Source organism: Chelonus insularis, unplaced genomic scaffold (genome assembly GCF_013357705.1).
Source record: "Chelonus insularis isolate UGA/USDA-ARS -01 unplaced genomic scaffold, ASM1335770v1 contig_352_pilon, whole genome shotgun sequence".
Classification (NCBI taxonomy): Eukaryota; Metazoa; Arthropoda; class Insecta; order Hymenoptera; family Braconidae; genus Chelonus; species Chelonus insularis.
The window spans coordinates 215,113-235,478 of record NW_023276517.1 but is presented as its reverse complement, the minus strand read 5'-3'; the positions used below and the strand labels follow the sequence as shown (position 1 = coordinate 235,478).

Here is a 20,366-nt window from a genome sequence, read left to right as displayed (position 1 = left end):
CTCATGCAATTGCCGTTAACCTCCGAGAGCTTCTAAATCTCCATGGTGTTCTCTATAGTAAATGGGGATAACCCGCGGCTCGCTTAATTTCAAGCAGTAGCCTCTACGTCGGCATTTCCTCCCTTGGCTTCATCTCTCTCAGCCATTTTTTTCCTCTCTAAAAGATCCGGGATATCGTCTCGTGACACATTCAATTGGGAAGCAAGAGAGATAATAAAATTGGCGACGAACTCGTTCTCTTCGTAAGGCTAAAGCGCGAAAATTCAATGCGAGTGAGCAGACTAAAAGAAAAAAAAAGATTAAAAAAAAACGATTTGCTAATCGAAGAAAAAACTGCAGACTTTTATTGGTCCTTGCTCTTCATCCCGATGTTCTTGTGAACGGGAAATGGAATCGCGAAATTTATTAGCGTTATCTGTTGCAAGAATTCGTTTGCCTTGTCTTTGAATGTTTTTTCTCGATTTTTTCCCAATACTTCAACACCAAATTTAAGTAAAATATTCAATCTCTTGTCACTGGAAACACAAGTAAATTGTGTGTACAGATAAGTAGATACACGAAGAAACACGTGTGCGTACCCTTGCGCACGTGTATACGAACACACTTGCAGTTCGTCATATCTGACCGTATAATTGCGGTCATTTCACTATTTATATACGAATTGACGTAATGAACTTCCGCCAACTGGCCTGTGAACTGTGTGCTTTGAGTCACCTTTTTGATCCCTTGTCCATCTGAAATCAAACATGAACAATTTGTTCAAAAATTTTGTGTAACTAAATCAACTTATTTATAAACATAAACAAATAATACTAATTAGATAACCGTTATTGATTTAACATAATGCACTTTTTATCATATTTTTATTTTTACTCTAAAAAAGAGATAAAAATGCCCTTTTTTATCTAATATATTTTTCTATTTCCTGAAAACTGATAATAAAAACAAATGCATTAAAATATAGTATAAATACGATTTGATGAGAACATTTAGTTATTTAAAAAAATACTACTGCGTAAATTTCGTGATATATTTCCTTTGTTTCAGTAGTTGGGCACTAATTAGTCATTTCGAATTTGAATGAGCAGTTTTGTAAAAAAAAAGACCAAATATCACTTTTAACTCATGCTGGAATTTTAGTTTTAGAGGTTTTTTATCTCTCTTATATATTATATTATACCTAGATGCCAACTGAATTTTTAATGTGGGTAAAAATAAAACTTTTATCAGACTTTAAATATATAAAATCTAGAGAAACGTACTTTTATTAGCAGCAAGTAAAATATACGCAATAGAAGAACTGTCGTGTAATACAAAAAAATCAGCTAAATGTAAAAACACTATTCATGACATTTGATTTCTGACCTCTCTGTAATAGATAATGCATGATGGAAATGGATAATTGTCGAAAAACAAAAATAGATGTCGAATGTAGTTCGTAATATTGTAAATAATTTATTTGCTCTAAAAGGAATGTTTACTAGTTACGAGTTATAAACTAATGTACTCTAAAATCGTCTATTTCTAAAATTAAATTTTTATAAAATAAAAAATACATTCAATTGAAGCCATCAAATAAGTGAGTTTCTCCATCACACTTGGAAGTAGTTTAACTTGATTTTTTTTTGAAAAATTCATCTCAGTCATCGTAATTAATGAACAAATAGAATTAACTTGTATTGAATTTTGTCAACAAATTCAATTACTGACAGACTTGATCGCTCTAATCTTGTCTTTTTTTTCAATTCTTTTTTTAGAATTCTCTTTTTAAATAATTATTATGACTTTAATTGAAAATTCGTGCCATACTATTCAGACACACAACAATAGGTTAATAATTTCATCAAAAATTATTATTATATTAAGAATTAATTCCTATTTTATGAAATAAAAATGAAAATTAATTCAATTATATATCAAATAATAACTTATAAGCTTAACGCTTTTTCAAACAAGCATTATTATATTTTCAAACAAATTCATAATGATTATTTATTAATATAATTTTCAGTCAATTTATGAATAATTAATCTTCACTAATATCGAATAATTAATTAGTATGAGAATCACTAATTCATGCTCATAATATTATTTTATCTAAAATCATCGAAATAACCAACAAGCAATCTAAAACAATTTCACATAGCTGTAATATTATCGCTGATCAAGCATTTATGTTGCAGTAAAATGTATCAAGGATTGTATCAACCGTAGTAGATTGAAGTGAACGAAATGATAATGAAGCCTGCATTGTATTCAAATAACCATTTATAGACAGTCCGTTTGAGAAGGGAGATCACCGGGTTAATTCTTGCGGGAACAACTGATTTGACGTATAATACACCCTGGTCCCAATCAATGAATCAAAGTGCACTTGGGGACAGTTGAGTAATTTAAACGGGAATCCTATCCAGGGAATAATTATCTACAAAAGAGAATAGTCAATAAAAACGGAAAATTAAGCATTTTAAAAGCATTCAAGTTAAAAAATATTTCTTTGTTTTATCTTTGACGTGATTTTCATTAGGCTTCAGCAATAATTCAGCTACTTTATGTCTGCTTTTTTCAATGTATTTGCTGGTGATCGTGTATAGATATAATAAATGAATGTACTGAGGGAGGTGAAAGAGGTGGACGTTTGCGTGTGACCGTGTGTGACCCCGAATTCCATTACCTATGCAAATTCGATTTGCTGAACGCCTCGGATCCCACGTTTTGACCCTAACTTTGTTCGTCGACTCTGTCGCATTGACAATGTAACAAAACGCTTAAGCTGTCGGATCACATAGCAGTCAAAAGACGATAGAATAAACTATTTTTATTGTCATCAAACTAAAACAATGCGTCAGTATTTATTCTTTACATATTTTCAATATCAATTCCTTTTTTTTTTGTTTCAATATTGCTATCGGCGCTGATTATTCAATAGACGATGTTTAAAAAATATATAACGATATTATTATTTCATTCAGGGAAATATAATACTTTTATCTCGTACAAGATTAATATTTGTGATAAAATTAATTAGTTTATGCTGAATTGATTGATGGAGTTTTTTAAATCTACTTCCATTTAATAAAAATTGCATTGTTTTTTATTTCATTGTCTTGTCAAATGTCTTTTATTTAGTCGGTTAATTAAATTTTTCGTTTCTTCAAATTAATTAAGAATTTTTTTATAATTAGATTTGAAAGTGTCTTGTAAATAACAGTTAATTGAAAATTTAATTTAATATTTAAATTAGTTATCAATTAAATGTAATTTTATATAAAAGATCTTTTAAAAATAATTTCTTTTTCTTTAATTAATTCATTATTATTTTATTCTTTCACTTCCGGTTGTTGTTAAGATGATTTCAATGAAAATTTCAAATGAGTATTTATGGAAAAATTTTTGAAAGCAATGAGAACTGATTGGATCATTGAAAATAATATGAAAATTATGTAAATGAGATGTTGAAGAGAATGATTTAATGAGTGTTGAAATAAGAAAAAAAATGTAATAGTTTACCTCGTAAATGATGGTTGAATAAAAGTGTCAATGTCTTGTGTCACATTTTTGTTATCGCGTAGAACGTGATGTGTGAAAATGTTTAATGTGTTTAAATGTATTGGTAGCAATAGAATTGCCAGAGGCCAACCTACATTCCACTCTATTGGATTTAATTGGTAGGTTTACGACACAAGCATAGAGAGGACCACGTTCATCTTCGAGACACGCCACGTAATTGCTATTAAAAGCAACGATGTAGGACGCATCGTAATATGAAACCTCATGACGATCATGATACACCACAGTAAATGAGACAGTTGATATTGTAATTAATTTTACCGACAAACTTAATTTTAAATATTTTCATTAAACTATGTCTATTTAATCTCAACTCTATGCCGCTGATTCATGAATTTTGGGTTTTCATTTCGAATGAACAAGTTTGCTCGTGTGCTTGGGCATTGCAAAAGCCCTTGGTATTACACAGAGTCACGTCGCTATCGCAGTTTTACCCGTTAGCCAAGTTAACGTACCTTTCGGATGGCTCATCGGATTCCCAGCAAAGCTGACCGACGAATGAGAGATAGAGATGGATGAAAACTAATGTGAGGAACAGGCTAACAGTTGGTATTGGGATGTAACTAACTACTATACGAAGCTAATGTAAACTTTTCTCTTGGTCCTCACAGTGTATATATATGCCAAAGTCTGGACATCACTGACCTCTGCTTCCAGTAACACTGGACATCAAATGTACACTCGATTTTCCATGTTCTGCAGGATGTCAAAAAGTCTCTGCCCCAAAAAAATAGGCAATAGAGGCAATGCAAACAAAAAAAATGTTTTCATTTATTTTTTGTTTGGAGCAAATTTTTCCGACTGTTTCGAAAAATACGATTGAAATGAGTGAAGTTGAACAACACAGTCCTGGACAGTCAGCAGACGATTGATAGTGGGGATATATAGATTGACTAGGATCGTTGATAAAAAGAGAAACAAAGTGAGGAAAGGAAGAAAGTACATATGTGAATGCATATAAAGATTTAACTTGCGTGTAGAGTGCGAAAGCTAAGGTCAATGTTTTTGGGACGGTAGTCTGGCCGGGGCAAGAGAACCGTTGCTATGCCAACGTGGACGAGACGAGGGAGAGGGTGAAATAGGGGAGGCGAGGGCCAAGAGAGCAAAAGCATGAGCGAGATATATGCATGGACCGCCAGACGACATGAACAAGAGCAAGTAAGAAAGAACTATAGGAAAACTATCACTCTTTTCCTCAATGCTTCTTATTCCTTTCTTTTCCCTTATTTCCTCCCTACGAATCTCTCTTTCCGCGTGCCGCTGACTGCAGAGAATTCGAAATCGAAGAACGACGCTAATTGCCCTTACCAATTCCACTCACTGGATTCTTACAGATTGAGCTCTGGAGAACAAGTGCAGATTTAGGTGAATCCTTGCCTCAAATTACCCCATTTAAAAACTTTCGCAATACGCTTGGAAATTCCTGATAATTATAAATAATTAGCTTTTTTTTTAACTCTGTGTTTTATGATTGTCTGTGAAGTAATTGAGATTTATCCGGATGATAAGAGATAAAAGAACTAATGGTTGGAAATGTCCTAATTTTTTGGAGCTATTAAAAATGACGCTTTTTTTAATGGCTTCTATTTATATTGTCAAGCATATCCAACTTTGATATCTCATTGAAAAACAAAAAAAAAAAAGTTGTGGAATCTTTTGATAGCACTCACTTGTGTTTGTATATTTACTCATATAAATATTATCGTTGTATAAAAAAAAATGCAATTAATTAAAAGTAATTAACGTATTTTATACTCAATTATCTTGTTTATGCTTCACTATCATATGCAGTACAAAACATCATTGCACTGGTGTCAAAAATTATTTGATATTTTTAACTTTACCACAAACAATAGAATATTATTATATTGTTCAAAATAATGTTTTAAATACATGATAAATATTGAGTATGGAATATGATAAAAATTCATTAGTGTATTTTATTCACTACCAGTAACACTTATAAAAATACATATAATGAGATAGCATTCTTGACATATAAGTTGAGAGTCAGTATTTGAATTCATATGATGTCTGCTATACCTTCTTCATGAACGTCATAAATTTTTTAGCAGAGTCTATTGACTTTGAAATAGTCACATACACCTAAAATATGAATTTATGGATGAGGGAAAACAATCAATTTATGATGAATAAAAATTTCTTAAAATATAAATTTATTGTTCACGTGTACTGATAATTAAACTAAAAGTTGCTGATGTATCTATACATACAAAGTAATAATTTTTTTGTTGTATTGATAGAGCTTTGCAAAATCGAGCATAAAATCCCAACATCATTTTTATTCTACTTTTTTTTTTATTCGCTTTAGATTTATGCATTTTTGTAATACCGTACAAAATACTTTGACGAATCCGGCTTTACTAAAACGCGAAATATACTTTTCATTTCCTTTTTTTTCTCAATCAACAGATTTTATATATTTTGTAATTCGATTTTTTTCCACTTGAATAATCACGCTAAGTTGTGAAGTACACTAAAAAAATGTGTAATTTTTAATTGAATTAAACAAATCATGGAGGGAATGGATATTTTTTGGGGGAAATGAAATCAGAGAATCTATGAGAAGAAATGGAATATTTAGTTGATTTTTATAATTGAAGGATGCATCAAAGAATATCAGCGATTGAATGTGGCCTCGACCGATACGCACAGGACGAGCCAATTGCGTTCAATCTTTTCATTCGCTGGTAGATGAACAGGCTAGCAATGTGGTTGGAGTCCAATATTTGTTTAAAGTGACGAACATAGACTCATGATTCGTGTCATTCTTATCGTGAAGGACACTAATGTGCCATTGATGTGTAAGGAAATTTTCTCTGGCAAGATGAGTAGAGTAAGGAAGAGAGAGCAAGTTGGTCTTGAAAATACACCAGACATACTAGTCCCTTCCAGATTTTGTACACTTCTGCTTTTTCTCTCACACGACCAGGCTATTCACAAACACAAATATATACGCTTATTTTTTCTCTTGGGCTTTTTCGTTCGCTCTGCACCATTTACCCTGTCCCCTCTGTATCCTCTCTCTTTTACTCTCAATGGCCAAACAGGCAAACAAGCAGTTGTTCGTCGGTTATGAGTCCAACGCTCATTCTCGTTTAGCTTTTCCGTTTGCGTATGCACCAAAGCCACCAGTAATATGGCGTTGATAACGGCTATTTGATAAGAGCACCTCTTCCTCTCTTGCTTTTTCTTCCTTTTTTCGTGAATAGTTTAATAGCGGGCTTTATCTTACCAACTGGCCCAGGAAACAATAAAATATTTATTTACGAATTTTTGAAAATTTATTCTATTTTTATTTTTAATAAATGATTCATTTCATGTGGAAAATTATTCTCTACTTAATTATTTGGATTTTTTTCTATAAATATTTCTAATAAAAGTCAATTATAGCGATAATGAAATTGTACTGATTTATTAATTTCATTAACAACTTTAAATATTTTGATTTGTTGGATACATTTTTTATTAATTCAAACTTTAATTAAATTTCCTTATATTTAATATAAATATTGTTTATAAATTAATTGAAAAAATCTTTTACTGTTACTGAAGTGAAAAATGTATCATCGATTCTGAATTTATTACTAAAAGCTATCAATCAGTTATTGATTTTTTTGTATCATTCAAGTGAATAAATTAAATTACCTATAGTCTTTTATTCAAACTTCATTTTTTCTAAAAAAATTAAATTTTATAATTCTTTCGTTAATGTAAAATAAAATTTGGTATCAATAACTCATTCATCCCTGAAAGCTTTCAATTAATTTTGTTATATTTTCATTATTATTTCCAATCATCAAAATTTAAAAAGTTTTCATTTACCCTTTACATCAATTTGATGAGTATGAATAACTTTACTTGTTCACCATCAATTTAAAAGTGAAATTTTTGAAATAAATGAAGTTAAATATTAAAAAATAAATTTCCCAACTGCTTGTCAAGGAGCATAAATGATTTTGAATGAAGTAAGAAAATGATCTATCAAGGTGTTAAGTAGAATGTTTTCAATGGATTGTGAGTAAGGCTAAGCATGTTCTACTGTCTTAACTACACTCTAAAACAGTTAAGGAGATTGAAGGGATGGTCCGTAAATGCTTCGACACTAGACACTTGCTCGCTAATTACTCGGGTGGCAATTGACCCGTCACAACGAGTTACGTTCTCGTGGGGAGTCAAGTCAAAGTCTTTTTCGTTTCAGTCTTCCTCTAGCAGATTAAATTTTATCGATGAAAGTGCATGAGCTTTTCTTTTCGTCCTATCTTCCTATGTATCTCATCCCCCTTTTATATCTATCGTTTGCTCTTCGACGATCGTCCGTAGTGTTCGATTAAAGTGAAAAAATGAGAAAGAGAATTTTTTTAAAAATGAAATATAGAGACACAAGAGATAAAAAAAAAATTATTGAAGCGGTCAATTAACAATTTCCAAGCAATGAACTGTGAATTTTAGCGACAAGTGGAAAGAGATGTAACCATCACTGTCTCGATATCTTCTCCCTTTTCTTCATTTAATTTTTTCTTTGAAAAATTTTTTCTTCATTCTTACCCTCTTCCATCGTTAAAGTGCCATCACAAGCTGACTTTAGCTTTTTTTTCCAAAAGGAAATTTTTTACTCTTCTGGCTCTTCATATTTTTTTCCTTTCCCACTTCATTTTCATTGGTACAGAAACACCACTCGAAGAGTCTTGTGCGCGCGAATTGCTCGTGGATTAACCCTCTAATAAGAAAATTTCCCGTGATTCGTGAGAGGTACCTGGTCTCTACCTACCAACAGCTTTCGTAGTAAAGAGAGGTAAAGTAGTAGTGGCGGTTTGAATTTAACAACGAGAAAGAAAGTCTCTAGGTTTAATCACCAAGTTTATTTTCTCTCTTTCCTTTCCCATTTCTCTTCTTTTCATTTTTTTTTTCTCGTCTTCATCTTACCATCCAATGTCAGTATATACCTATATAAAATGTGTAATAATGAGATAGCAGTTAAACCCTATGAACAAGAAGATGAAACTGCTATGAAATTTGTCGGCAAAATTTCACTTAGCTGAGATCTTGGCAGACTTTAACCACTTCATTATCTTCGGATTAATTCGCATGATATATTCAACGCGTTATTGCTAACTAGTTTGTACAGATCACCAAACTAACGCAGTGAATGCATTATGACAAATTATTAATACATAAAGGCACTGATGAATGTCAATTCATCATGTGTGAGAATAACTTAATTAGACAATTCATGCCAGAGACAACACACATAAATAAATATTTATTTTAACACAACTGTTGTAATTGTGCAACTGGTGTTTCAAAAATTCATTCAAAAGTCAGACATCCTTTTGTATTAAATTTAATTTTTTTAAATAAAAATCAAGCTCGATAAATAAAAATGAAATATTACTTTGCATTTATTATCTTTTTCTTGTTTCAAGTAAATATTAATTAAAATTTTCAACTCAATTTATATTTAGTTATTTTTCAATCACAATCATAAAGTTATCATAAAAATTAAACTCAGTAAATTTTAAACATCCTATGGCATCTATTACTTCTAGAGGAAGTGAATTCTCTCTCAGTATAATCAAAATTTAATGTAATAGACGTATACTTGACTGCCTAAAAAATTTCATCAACATTTCAGTGATTTTCAGTCTAATTCCATCGCACTCTTTAATGATTAATTCTCAAATATCCCAAGGCGTTTGAAAAATTATTTTAATTATAAGAAAAAGTAGTCAATATAATTAAATGTAAGAGGGTTGATATTCAAAGCAAGTCGTCGTGAGTTATGGTGTCAAGTAAATTTATTTGATGTTCGTATATGTTTCAGACGAGAATTGATTTATAAACTAAGTGTTTTATGTAAATACGATGCATTAAGATTATTCATACTACTTAATTTAATTCTTTAATTAGTATATTTAAAGTAATGTTAATTATTTAAAAAATTTAAATAAAAAATTTGATTATAGTATAAATAATAAAATGCATAGGATAAATTTGAGACGACAGATGGTTTGAAGAATTTTAGCTTGAATACTCAACTAAGTCTCTTGAGTAGAGGAAGATGAGCCTCTTAATTGTTGGTAGAATCAGAACTCTGACACATGGGAGATCTGGCGTCACGTGGAGACACTGTCATGGGAACTCCGAGGGAATAAGAAATGTAAGAAAACATCAATATGCAGAGAAAAATTTAATATTAACCATACTAAGAATAGTCTTACTAACTATTTCTTCAATTATTTAAAATAACATTTTCATTTTCTCTATACTAATACTCATTAAACTCAACATTCAAGTTTTATATACTTTAGTTTCATTTTTGAGTCATTAATTTACTATTTTTACCAACTTATTGCTCACTCAAGTGAAAAATTTTTTTTTCATACTAAATGTTCATAATTAGTGAACAAATAGTTGTAGAAAACTTTAGGGGAAAGAGTTTGAAATTGCTGAAATGCATTTAAAGTTGTTAAGTGCTCTTTGAAAGCATTAATTATTTTTTGTATTTAATTTCTATACTTTTAAATAGTTCATAAATATATCAATCATTGAATTAAAGTGATCTAGAAAATATGTAAGATATAAAACTAAAGTAAAAAGATATCATTATTTATCATCGTCACTTAACAACTATTTTAAAAGTAGTACAACAATCAATTATATTATAGTAAATAATTTCTTTTCTACTAGTTCAAGTCAACAAGAGCTAAAAAAAAATAATGAACAAAAACGTTTAAAATACTAGGGATATTTTTACTTCCAACACCATTGAACAAAAATAGGTGAGATTAAGCAAACAAGTTCATTATTTGAAGGCATGACATATTTGAAGGTAAAATAGTGTGAAGGGAAAAGGTATGTGAAAGATATTTGTAGGTTGATTGCCGAAATCTTGGAGTAAAGAAAGAGAGTACTTCTGACTTAGTATGGTTGAATGGGCTTACACAGAAAGAGAGCGAGAATTCGCGAAGAAAAAGAAGTGTAAGAAAGACTGAGAGGGGATGATTCTTTTGTTATGACGACGACAAAGCCCAGGCTAAGAATCCATCCTTCAAATGTGGAACAGCTGCCATCGAATAGCTCTCCTTTTACTTTCAGAGTAGACGAGGAAAAGAGAAGCATAGAGAAGCGTCAAGTATGGTATTTTAGGGTCTAGAAACTGGCCTTGGAAGCCGGTTTAAAACCATGCACAATTTCATTTCTTGCATGTAATGTACGTATCAAGAGGAAGACTTGAAAAAAAAAAAAGAATGAGGAAGCAAACAAGCATGTAGTTAAAATCCAATATGAATGTTGTACGTTGATGATGGTAGTCCAGTGGGATTAAGTAGGCCTACATAGATGCAGAACGTGACTCAACAATTGAGAATCGACATCAATAATACGACTTATAACGCGTTTGCATAATTTGCTTAGGGTACACATGAGGGAAAAGAGAAGTAATGTTAGAGTAGATCCACTAACTTGACACGTTGACAGTCGACTGTATGTCATCTGCTTATGTTTGTCAGTCTTGTGGGCGTTTTTCTTATCTGTCAACATTCTCTGATTGTTCTTTCTCTAGTTTTACCCTTAATTCTACTCTACATCAGATCAATTCATTTTCATTATTTATTGCTTCACATTTATTATCACTTTCTTTTGAATTTTTATTAATAATTCCAAACACGTCTTTTTTTTTAATAACTTATAATCCATTTCCGAACAAAACTATTCACTCAAATATAATTTTTTCGTCAATTCCTTTATCTGTAAGTCTTTCGAGATATTAAAAACTTACAACCTAAAAAACATTTCTATAATTAAATGAAAAAATAATTAATCCAAAAAACGATTGTTATTAATTTTAACTAACATAAAAATAAAACAATAAGAAATAATTATTTTAAGCAAAGTGTTTGCCACAGTGAATTCAAAAAAAAAAATAATTAGTCGATTCATTATTTCTAATTAAAAAAAAAAGCCACGTACGCAAAAATACGAAAAGAAAAAAAAAAGGTGGAAAAAAGGTTCCCATCAATGTACAGCAAACACAAAAAAGTTATGAAATTAAAAGCAAAAGCGTACGACAAAAGGTTTTCCCAATGTTTTGTTTAATAATAGGCTGCAATCTTTTATATACCAACAAGGTATGTCAACTATGCATCATCTAATTAGTGAAGGATATTAATGCAATAGAAATTATTGAGGCGCTGTTTCAACGAAGCAGAACTATGCTAGTATCGGTTGAAATTAGTGCGGTTTTGCATATACACACGACAGTCAGGCAAATGTTATATAACGTGGATGCGATAAATTTTCACCATCGGCATGATAATGGGTCTCTTCCATCGCCTATTATCGTCGAAATATTCCCTTCCAACTCGTACAGTGAACGGAGAGACTCCAGTCCGATATACCCCAACAATACAATGCGCGACATCTTTGAATACTTTGAAAGCGACGTCTATTTTTCTCACTCTCGCGACGACTAGTCGGTAATGGGCGGATTTTTTTGTACTCTCATTGAAGGAACAGAGAAAGAGATGTACGTGCGCAAGAAAGAAAAAAGAAATGGAATAAAGAGCGATGCTTCAGGCTTTTAATAAATGATAGGGCGGATTGGGGGAGACTTGCTACTGTATTTTGCGCGTATCGCCTCTATTCCCTTCCGTTTCTATAACGGAAACAAACGGCTCCGTTTGCTTTCCAATCAGACATGTATATCCCTCCACCATCGAGGACAATCGAAAACCATCACGCGCGTGACAAACGTGATGCGGAAATGCACTGCGGATTGGACTTGGAATTGTGTAGGAAGTTCATTCTGAATATTGTCCGACGTGTTTTCTAATGAGGAAGCAAGCGTTTACGATAGACTTGTCGCACTGATAACTACATACCTACGAGGTTTTTTTTAACCCATCAAAACGACTGATCTTGACCCTACAACTGAAACATGAAGATTATTTTTGAATAAATATCATTATGTTAATGCGTGGGATAGGCTGAAGATCGATATTATGTAAAATAAACATTTCAATGAGAATATAATAAAATTTGAATAAAACTTTCATTTGTGTTAGTGGTTGTAAGTGAGTATAGATCCAAGTATAAAGGTCTTGAGATATTTGTTAAATCGAGAATAAAATTATATTTGAGAAATAAAATTATCTTTATTTATTGTGAATTCTTGTTTTTTATATTTACTTTATGATTTTCAAGAAAATAACTGTTATGTCTTTGGGATGCAGAAATTTCGAAGAATTTTATAATGTAAATATTTTAGCTTCATTGATCAAATAATTACTCTCTAAAAAAAATAATAAAAATAATTAAAATTACAGCAAAATCGTAAATATTTACCAATTGTTTTAACAATTGTATTATTCGTTGATTCTGCAGTGATATTCGCTGACAGTATATTTATTTTTAAAAATAATAATATTATAATGGAATGTATTAGAAAACAAGATTACATTGAAATTATACTGAGTTTATGCTATTAAATAGAAATAGAAAAAGTTTTATTGAGTGGTTGTTTTTTTGAATTATCATTAAAACAATAACTTTAGTGTAATAGAAAAAACTGGAGAACTCTTTGCTTTAACTTGAAAGAAGAAGATTGTATTTTAATTAAAATTTATTATTCTTTGGTAAAAATATTTTTTAAATTAAAACAAAATTTTTCTCATTGTTCTTTAACCACAAGAATTATGAAGAATAAAACCATTGTTGATCTGCTTCTTTTTATTTTTCTTCTTTGATTGATCTCTTAATTATGTTACAGACCACCATGGAGGTATAAAAGTGGAATGAATATTTTTATGTATATATAATGATAAAAGATTTTTCCATAGCTCTACTAATCATTAATAAAAAAGTTTTAATTATTATTAAAAAATAAGAAAAAATATTTGCAATCTAAGATGAAATGAAACACAAGTTCTATGTTAATTTACATCATATTCTATCTTCTATTATGTGTCATAAAAAACTGTAATCCACAAGTATTATCTAAATCCTAATGAAAATTTTATAAAATATAATAATCTAAATTCCTTTGACTCTTGAATGAACTAATCCTATTCTCAATTTATTTAATATTAAAAAATTAATTCGTCTAAAAATAAATAATTAATCTAAAAATTGATAGAAAAAATGTCTTGATAATTTTTTATTTTCTTTGAGAGCAATAGAAAATAGTAAACGATTTTCACAAAGTTAAAAAATGAATCCTGGGTCAATTTATCTTATACTTTTATCAGATTAAAATTCCAATTACTTAACAGACCACAATAAAAACACCAAAGAAGTGACATGAAAACCAAATATAAAGTGAAATAAAATAATTTATAATGATGAGAAGTTCTCAAAAGTATTATTTTTGAAAATAAAGCATCTGTAGTTAATGTTAACGTCAGTGAAATAGTTGAGCTGTCGTCTAAATTCATTCTATAGGACTCTGGACAATAGATTAAGACTTTAAGCTCTCAAAGTCGTTGCCAAGTCTCTTGGTGGTTGTCCGATGGCATTCAACCAACCCTTGGGCTCATGCAAATTCCGTTCCTTTGGTCAGACAGACACACACTGACGTGGATTTGTGTAAAAAATGATGGGAGGGGTAAAAGGTGACACCATTCACGGTTTTTCACTGTTTCTTATTGTTTCCCTTGGACACTGTAAGTTTCTATTGTTAAGATGGACTCGATAATAAGGACGAAGACGTCAAGAGAGATGGTATGAGATACTGAACAAAATAGAAAGAAAAATGTGACCGTTATTGTGAAAGTATATGTTTGCTTTTTTTTCTTATTTTTATTCATCGGTGGCGTTAGTTACATGTCACTTTTGCATTCAGATTCTCCTTCTTTTACTTCAGCATCTCCATTTTTTCTTCGTTTTTTCTTCAAACTCTTTTTTTTTAAGTATCTTTTTCATTTTTCATCTTTTTATGTTTATCTGCACACTAGAGAACGCATTGTTAACTCGCGGCTCGCGCCTATTGTCATCTAAAAGTTTCATCCAAGTTCGCCAATTATTTGCGATCCTTTCAAATACGTCAAAGACTTCTTTTCTTCCTCGTTTTCATTTACTTCCTCTATTTTTTTTTCAACCTATTCTACTGCCATTCATCAAAATCAACCGGTAAAAAGTGTTGAATACAGAAATAACAGTTTTTTATTTCACATGAAAATTTTTTATTGAAAAGAAAATAATTAAAAAAAAAAATTGGCAAGAAAATAACTCATGATATATTGATATCACAGTATGATGAAATTCAAAATTTTTTATTCAGCTTTTAATAAAAATATAAGCAGGAAAATTTAGTTTAAGAATATCTTAAGAAATGTCAAATGTACGTCTAGTTGTAATAAGTTGAAAAACCTTTTAAGACTTTTTTTAAACTTTTTGAATTTTAACATACATCTAATTTCACTTGCCTCATTAACGTCCAAAACGGTACTAGTTATATTCAATTCTCTCACACATTTTCCATGTCAATGGCTTTGTGACCTAGAATTTTATTAACTATTCCATTTATTGCACTCTCAATTAAAAGATAATCAAACTTGACTTCTCTTTAGATCAAACGAGTAAATATTTGAAATTAAAATCAAAATAATTGAGTAGTAAATGTTTAAAAAACTCCGGTTATTGACATGAAAGTTTTTTAACGTTTACGTAAATATCAGTTTTCACTCTATGAAGCCATATGTAGGTATATCTTATGTCGAACATTGATTTAAAACCCCTTATACACTTGGTCGATGAAACAAGTGGAAATAATACATTGGAACGTTTTTCAATTTTTCTTTCTTGCAATGTTCTTAACTTGTCTCTCAAAGCCTTCGTAGATTCAATTTTTCGATATTTTCTATTTCCTTTAAATCCGATTTATTTCAATATTGCATCTATATTCCTTCATTTTTAAACATAACATTTCAATTAAGTGTTGAGCAATAAATGAATGTTTTTTAATATTCAACAGAAATACGGTTACAATCAAATCATTTAAATTCATGTAATGATTTTCTGTTATGATTATTATTCAGCTGTCAAAATTTATTGTATTAATAATGGTTTTAATGTCACTATTTGTCTCTTTTAACATTGAATATTGCCAAAGGAAGTGTTGATGTCTAGAGCTTTTTTTTAAAAAAAAAAAATAATGTTAATAATAACTAGACTAATTTTTGTTGTTATCAATGTATTAAATGTGTTAAATGATAACATAAACTACAATTATTGGTTTAATATTGAGAAAGTTTTGAAAAATTAGTGATGTTATAAGTTTTGGTGACGATGATATTATTGTTATCTCCAGATACTTCCAACTGATAGTCTTAATGATGCTGATAAAATGTTATTTATGTTGTCACTATGTTTTTCACTTACTTAACAAAGTAATAATTCAAAATTAATATTCCAGATAAAATATTAAATAATGAATTTAAAAAATATATTAAGTGGTAATGTTTATTTTAAGTCAGACATAATTTTTATTTTCTTAAAATTATTTTTAATAAAAAGTCTAATGTTACTTAAGATTCATTACTGTAATTAATGTTATTAAAAAAATTTGAACTTGAATGCACTCGAGTTTGTATTTTTTTTTTAACTATTGACAGTAAACGAAAAGATGTTTATTACTCCAAGTATTTTATCACTGATGGATTTTCACTATGAAAAATTTAGTCACTAGATTTATTTGCTCAGATAATGTGAATTTTATTATTCCTTAACAGTGTTGGAAAATGGATCATCAATAATTCACAGTGACATGTACATCAAAAAAGTATTGGTTTGATTTTTATAATCATTGACATTCCTTAATTGGATTTTTTTTCATTTTAATTATAACCATTAATATTATCGTAGAGCTTGTAATTAACTTCAATAATTAATTTGAAATGATGCACATCTGTGTTTGAATTCTTTGTAAAAAAAATTTAATTTAACTTAAAGCTTCAAATTCGCTCATTACCTAGTATTTTCACATTCAAAAAAGTCTCTATATCAAGTGACTGCTTGATTTCGTAGGATTATCTAGTGGATTGAAAAAAAATCTGAAGATGATAAAATATGATACGAAATGTGTTAGAGAGTATAGACATATATGTATATATACTTATATAATTCCATCTTTTATTTTTCGAGTTTCTTCCTCACCCACATATAGAGCTATCAGTGCGAGTAGGGAATCAACTCTCATGTACGCAAAACGGACGGGAAGTGTATGTGAAGGTAATATCGGAACCTCCAAATGGTAATCGATATCTCATATATCTCTGAATGCATATTCGGGCGTTCCCGTGGCTCTTGCAGTAGTCCAAGTGCGGGAGTGAGAGAACAGGAGGCGGGAAATGACTGGAGATAAAGCTCGAGTACAGTTCCATGAAGTTTACGACACCTAGTGCCACAAATTTTCATTGATACAATTCGAAAGCGACCACGTCGTCGATTATTTGAGAGTATCCGGGTGTTTTCCAAAGGGTTGGACGACTGTTAGAGGATGTAGGAAGAGTAGACTAAACTTTGTCGCTCGTAATTGTCCCAACAACCTGGCAAACTATTCTCCGAGACATCCGAGGGCTTACCAAAAGGGGTCGAACCCGCATCTCCCCTCCAAGAGTATCGAATACCGAGCCACCGAGGCTTTGACATTACTTAAATGTCAGAGAATGTCGCGCATCTCATAATCTATAAGCAAGCACTTTGGTGGTCTACATGCCAACATGTTCACTCACTCTTTACAAACATGTCTTGCCAAAAAAATTTTATCTTAAGTTTCTATTTTTTTTTCATCTATTCTTTGATCCAATTTTAATTAAAAAATTTTTATTGTTGGAGTTTTTTTCAAATATTTAAGTGACTATTATGTATGCAATATTGATTGCTGAAGCAAACATGTTTTATTTCCATAAGCTATGGGCTGCAAGTATTCGTAGAGTCTACATGATAACATGCGTTAATCTCTCTACTCTATAAAGCGTTTTTCAAGAAAATATGAAATCAACAGACTGACTAGAAATTTTCTAAATTACTTCAATCTTCTTTTCAAAACTATTTTAACAAAAAAAGAAGTTCTTATAAGATGATTTGAAAATGGAAAATTTTTACAAAATAAAAAGAAATAAAGACTTCATTATAAGCCTTAAGCTCCCCAAGTAGTCTAAATAATTTTGATCACGACTGTACTGGTAATGGGGTGCTGTAACTCCAGCATTCCAAGTATATTCTCAAGAATATTCCAAGACAAAGTAAAATATATTTATCAGAGAAAATAAAACAAGCAAAGAATATGTAAAAAATTTGAAAAAAAAATTCCCGTGATCATGAAGGGAAAAATACACCTGGAGTTTCTCCAAGAAGTCATAGAGAGTGCCAAGAGGGACATTAACGACGTGTACATTAACCGTTCTAGAAAACAAGTAAGCCCAGCCAGCAGTAAATTGAATGTCAAACGCAAGCAACACAAGGATTGCACTCATGCGAAAAAAAGAAAAAAGATTGACAGTAAAAAGAAAGAAAAAAAAAAGAAAATCTTATGCTCGGTTTCACTAAACATATAGTCTTTTGAGCTTAGTATTTTTTTTATATATTTTTTACAACAAAAAAGTGTCGACCGATGAAGGTGGCGAATAGCCAGATTGTGATACGGTAACGCCAGGAGCCTGAGGCAGTAGCTAACGATGCTATTGTCAGGCTCGAGTCGGGGTGAATTATTGTGCATAGCATTGAGAATAAAAATAGTCTAATGGCGCCGAAATTTATCCTTTTTTAATGCTCCCTCTTTTTGCTACTTTCCAAACTCAAGATATCAAGATAATAATAAAGAAGAAGAAAAAAAGAATCAAGCCAGACATGATGACTATGTATTTTATAGAACGGAAGAGAATCATCGGTGAGCTTATAAGGATGTGTCTTAGTTAACAGACAGGACCTAGGGCGCTCCCCGAGTTGGTAAAGCTGCTCAACAAAGTGCGAACAATCGCGCGTGTCTCTCAGAAGCTTAACGTAGATGTCGCGTCGATCTCAACGATGTTTCCTACCCCGTTTCTCTTACCCTTCCGTCCACATCATCTACCCACCCTCCTCACCGTCTCTCTCTCTCTCTCTCTCTTTCTCTGACTCACACTCACATCCTTGATGTTTCCGCACGATGTGAATACCGATTGACAGTTAAGTTTTCTCTTTTTCACATTCAGAGGGAAAAATATGCGTGGATATATTGAAAGAATAAAAGTTAAAAAAAAAAAAAAAAATGGCAGACATTTTTTAACCAGCACTTTTCTACCCTCCAGTTAAAACCCGAGATGAATTGAGTCAGGATCTCTCATGCCTCACGATCACGGAGAATCATCTCGCATTCAAATACGTGAAATTCTGCGCGCGGAATTCAAGAGAGAGGATTCCATCTAAGGGGATGCTAGAGATTCCTTGCGGCAAGTCGAATAGTAGTAGAGACTGAGGAAAGGGAATACCGAAAATTGAAGTGAGGAAACCAAGAGTATGTTGAAATTGAAATTAATGTTACATTTTTCTTCATCTAGATAAATGAGATTATGTCTTGAAATGAAAAAGCATTATTTCATTTTCCACGACTAATGAAAATAGACATTTTTGATTGAATAATATTACTTCAATTAATCCAACAGAAATGAAAAAAATAATAATAAATAACCATACAACCTTGATAGCTTTTCGAGAGTTCAAAGTAACGTGTTTTTTGAAAGTAGAATATGTAAAACGCTTCATTTCCATTTCTCACCCCGTGATCACCGCCATTGAGGCATTCAATCATGATGCACGTGCCGATATTGTTTCGGATTAATTAACACGATTGGCACTTTGTATCAATCATTATCACGGACTCTATTAGACGTTAAAAATGAAGACGAGAGATTGGAAAAAAAAATCTAAGTAATGAATAAATGACACACTCATCATTATCATGAATACTTGATCGTTTGACGTATGAGAAAAGGGAGGTCCCCGCGAGTGTAACTGAAAATGATCTTCACACGATCAATTGTATAATTTGGTGTTTAAAAACGTCATCAAATCAATATGTAGTTAAATGCGCGCAAAATCGTGACCTTTATTACTTACGCCCTTGCGAAACAATCCTTGAGGATAAGTAGAAATTTTCCATTTTTTAGGGTTCCACGGTTTGTCACTCTTCGTCATCATCCATTTTCCGCAATACACGCTCGGAGAATCCATCTTCTCGTCTGGTTGGAAGGGTAGATGGCCGCCAGTAGTTCTCTCACCATCTCTTCTCTCCTCTTCGGTACATGTCCCTAGTCCTCTTCATGTTTCGATCGACTTGAAACGAAAACGACTGGTACTTTAAAAAACCGAATAAAACCCAAGCGAGCGACACGCTCCTCTCGGACGAACTGAGCACTCCCCCCTCGCGCCAACTATTTATAATCACCTCCCACCGCTCCATTCTTTCCCCACTTTCAATCCCCACCACTTGATCCACCCTACTCAAGCACCCTCACATGTAGTAGGGATGGATGGATGCTGTGACTCTCTCCATCTTCTTCTCTTCTCTTCTCACACCGACGTTTTATCCACGACGCGCCAACCGTAGATACCTCGCGCGCTCCTCGTGGCTTGGCGCTTTTTTTCTGCTCTTCTTTTTCTTACCGTGCGCTCGCCGGGAACCTCCATTTAATAATTATGCAGTAATTAGAGAGTCTGGAGAGACCGATGCATGAATAATCTTCGTTTCTATAAAAATTAAGAGTCCACAAGTACAAACCTGCTCACCCTATTCATGT

The 20,366-nt window shown here is 31.5% G+C and overlaps 1 long non-coding RNA gene across 1 annotated transcript; it reads right to left on the bottom strand.

The window, feature by feature from the left end:
• Positions 1–472: 472 nt before the first annotated feature.
• Positions 473–19,939, bottom strand: LOC118066702 (uncharacterized). The gene is made up of 2 exons (XR_004690288.1): positions 19,687–19,939; positions 473–734 (listed from the first exon to the last, which is right to left on the bottom strand). It is a non-coding gene; the product is annotated as an uncharacterized lncRNA (long non-coding RNA).
• Positions 19,940–20,366: the final 427 nt, after the last annotated feature.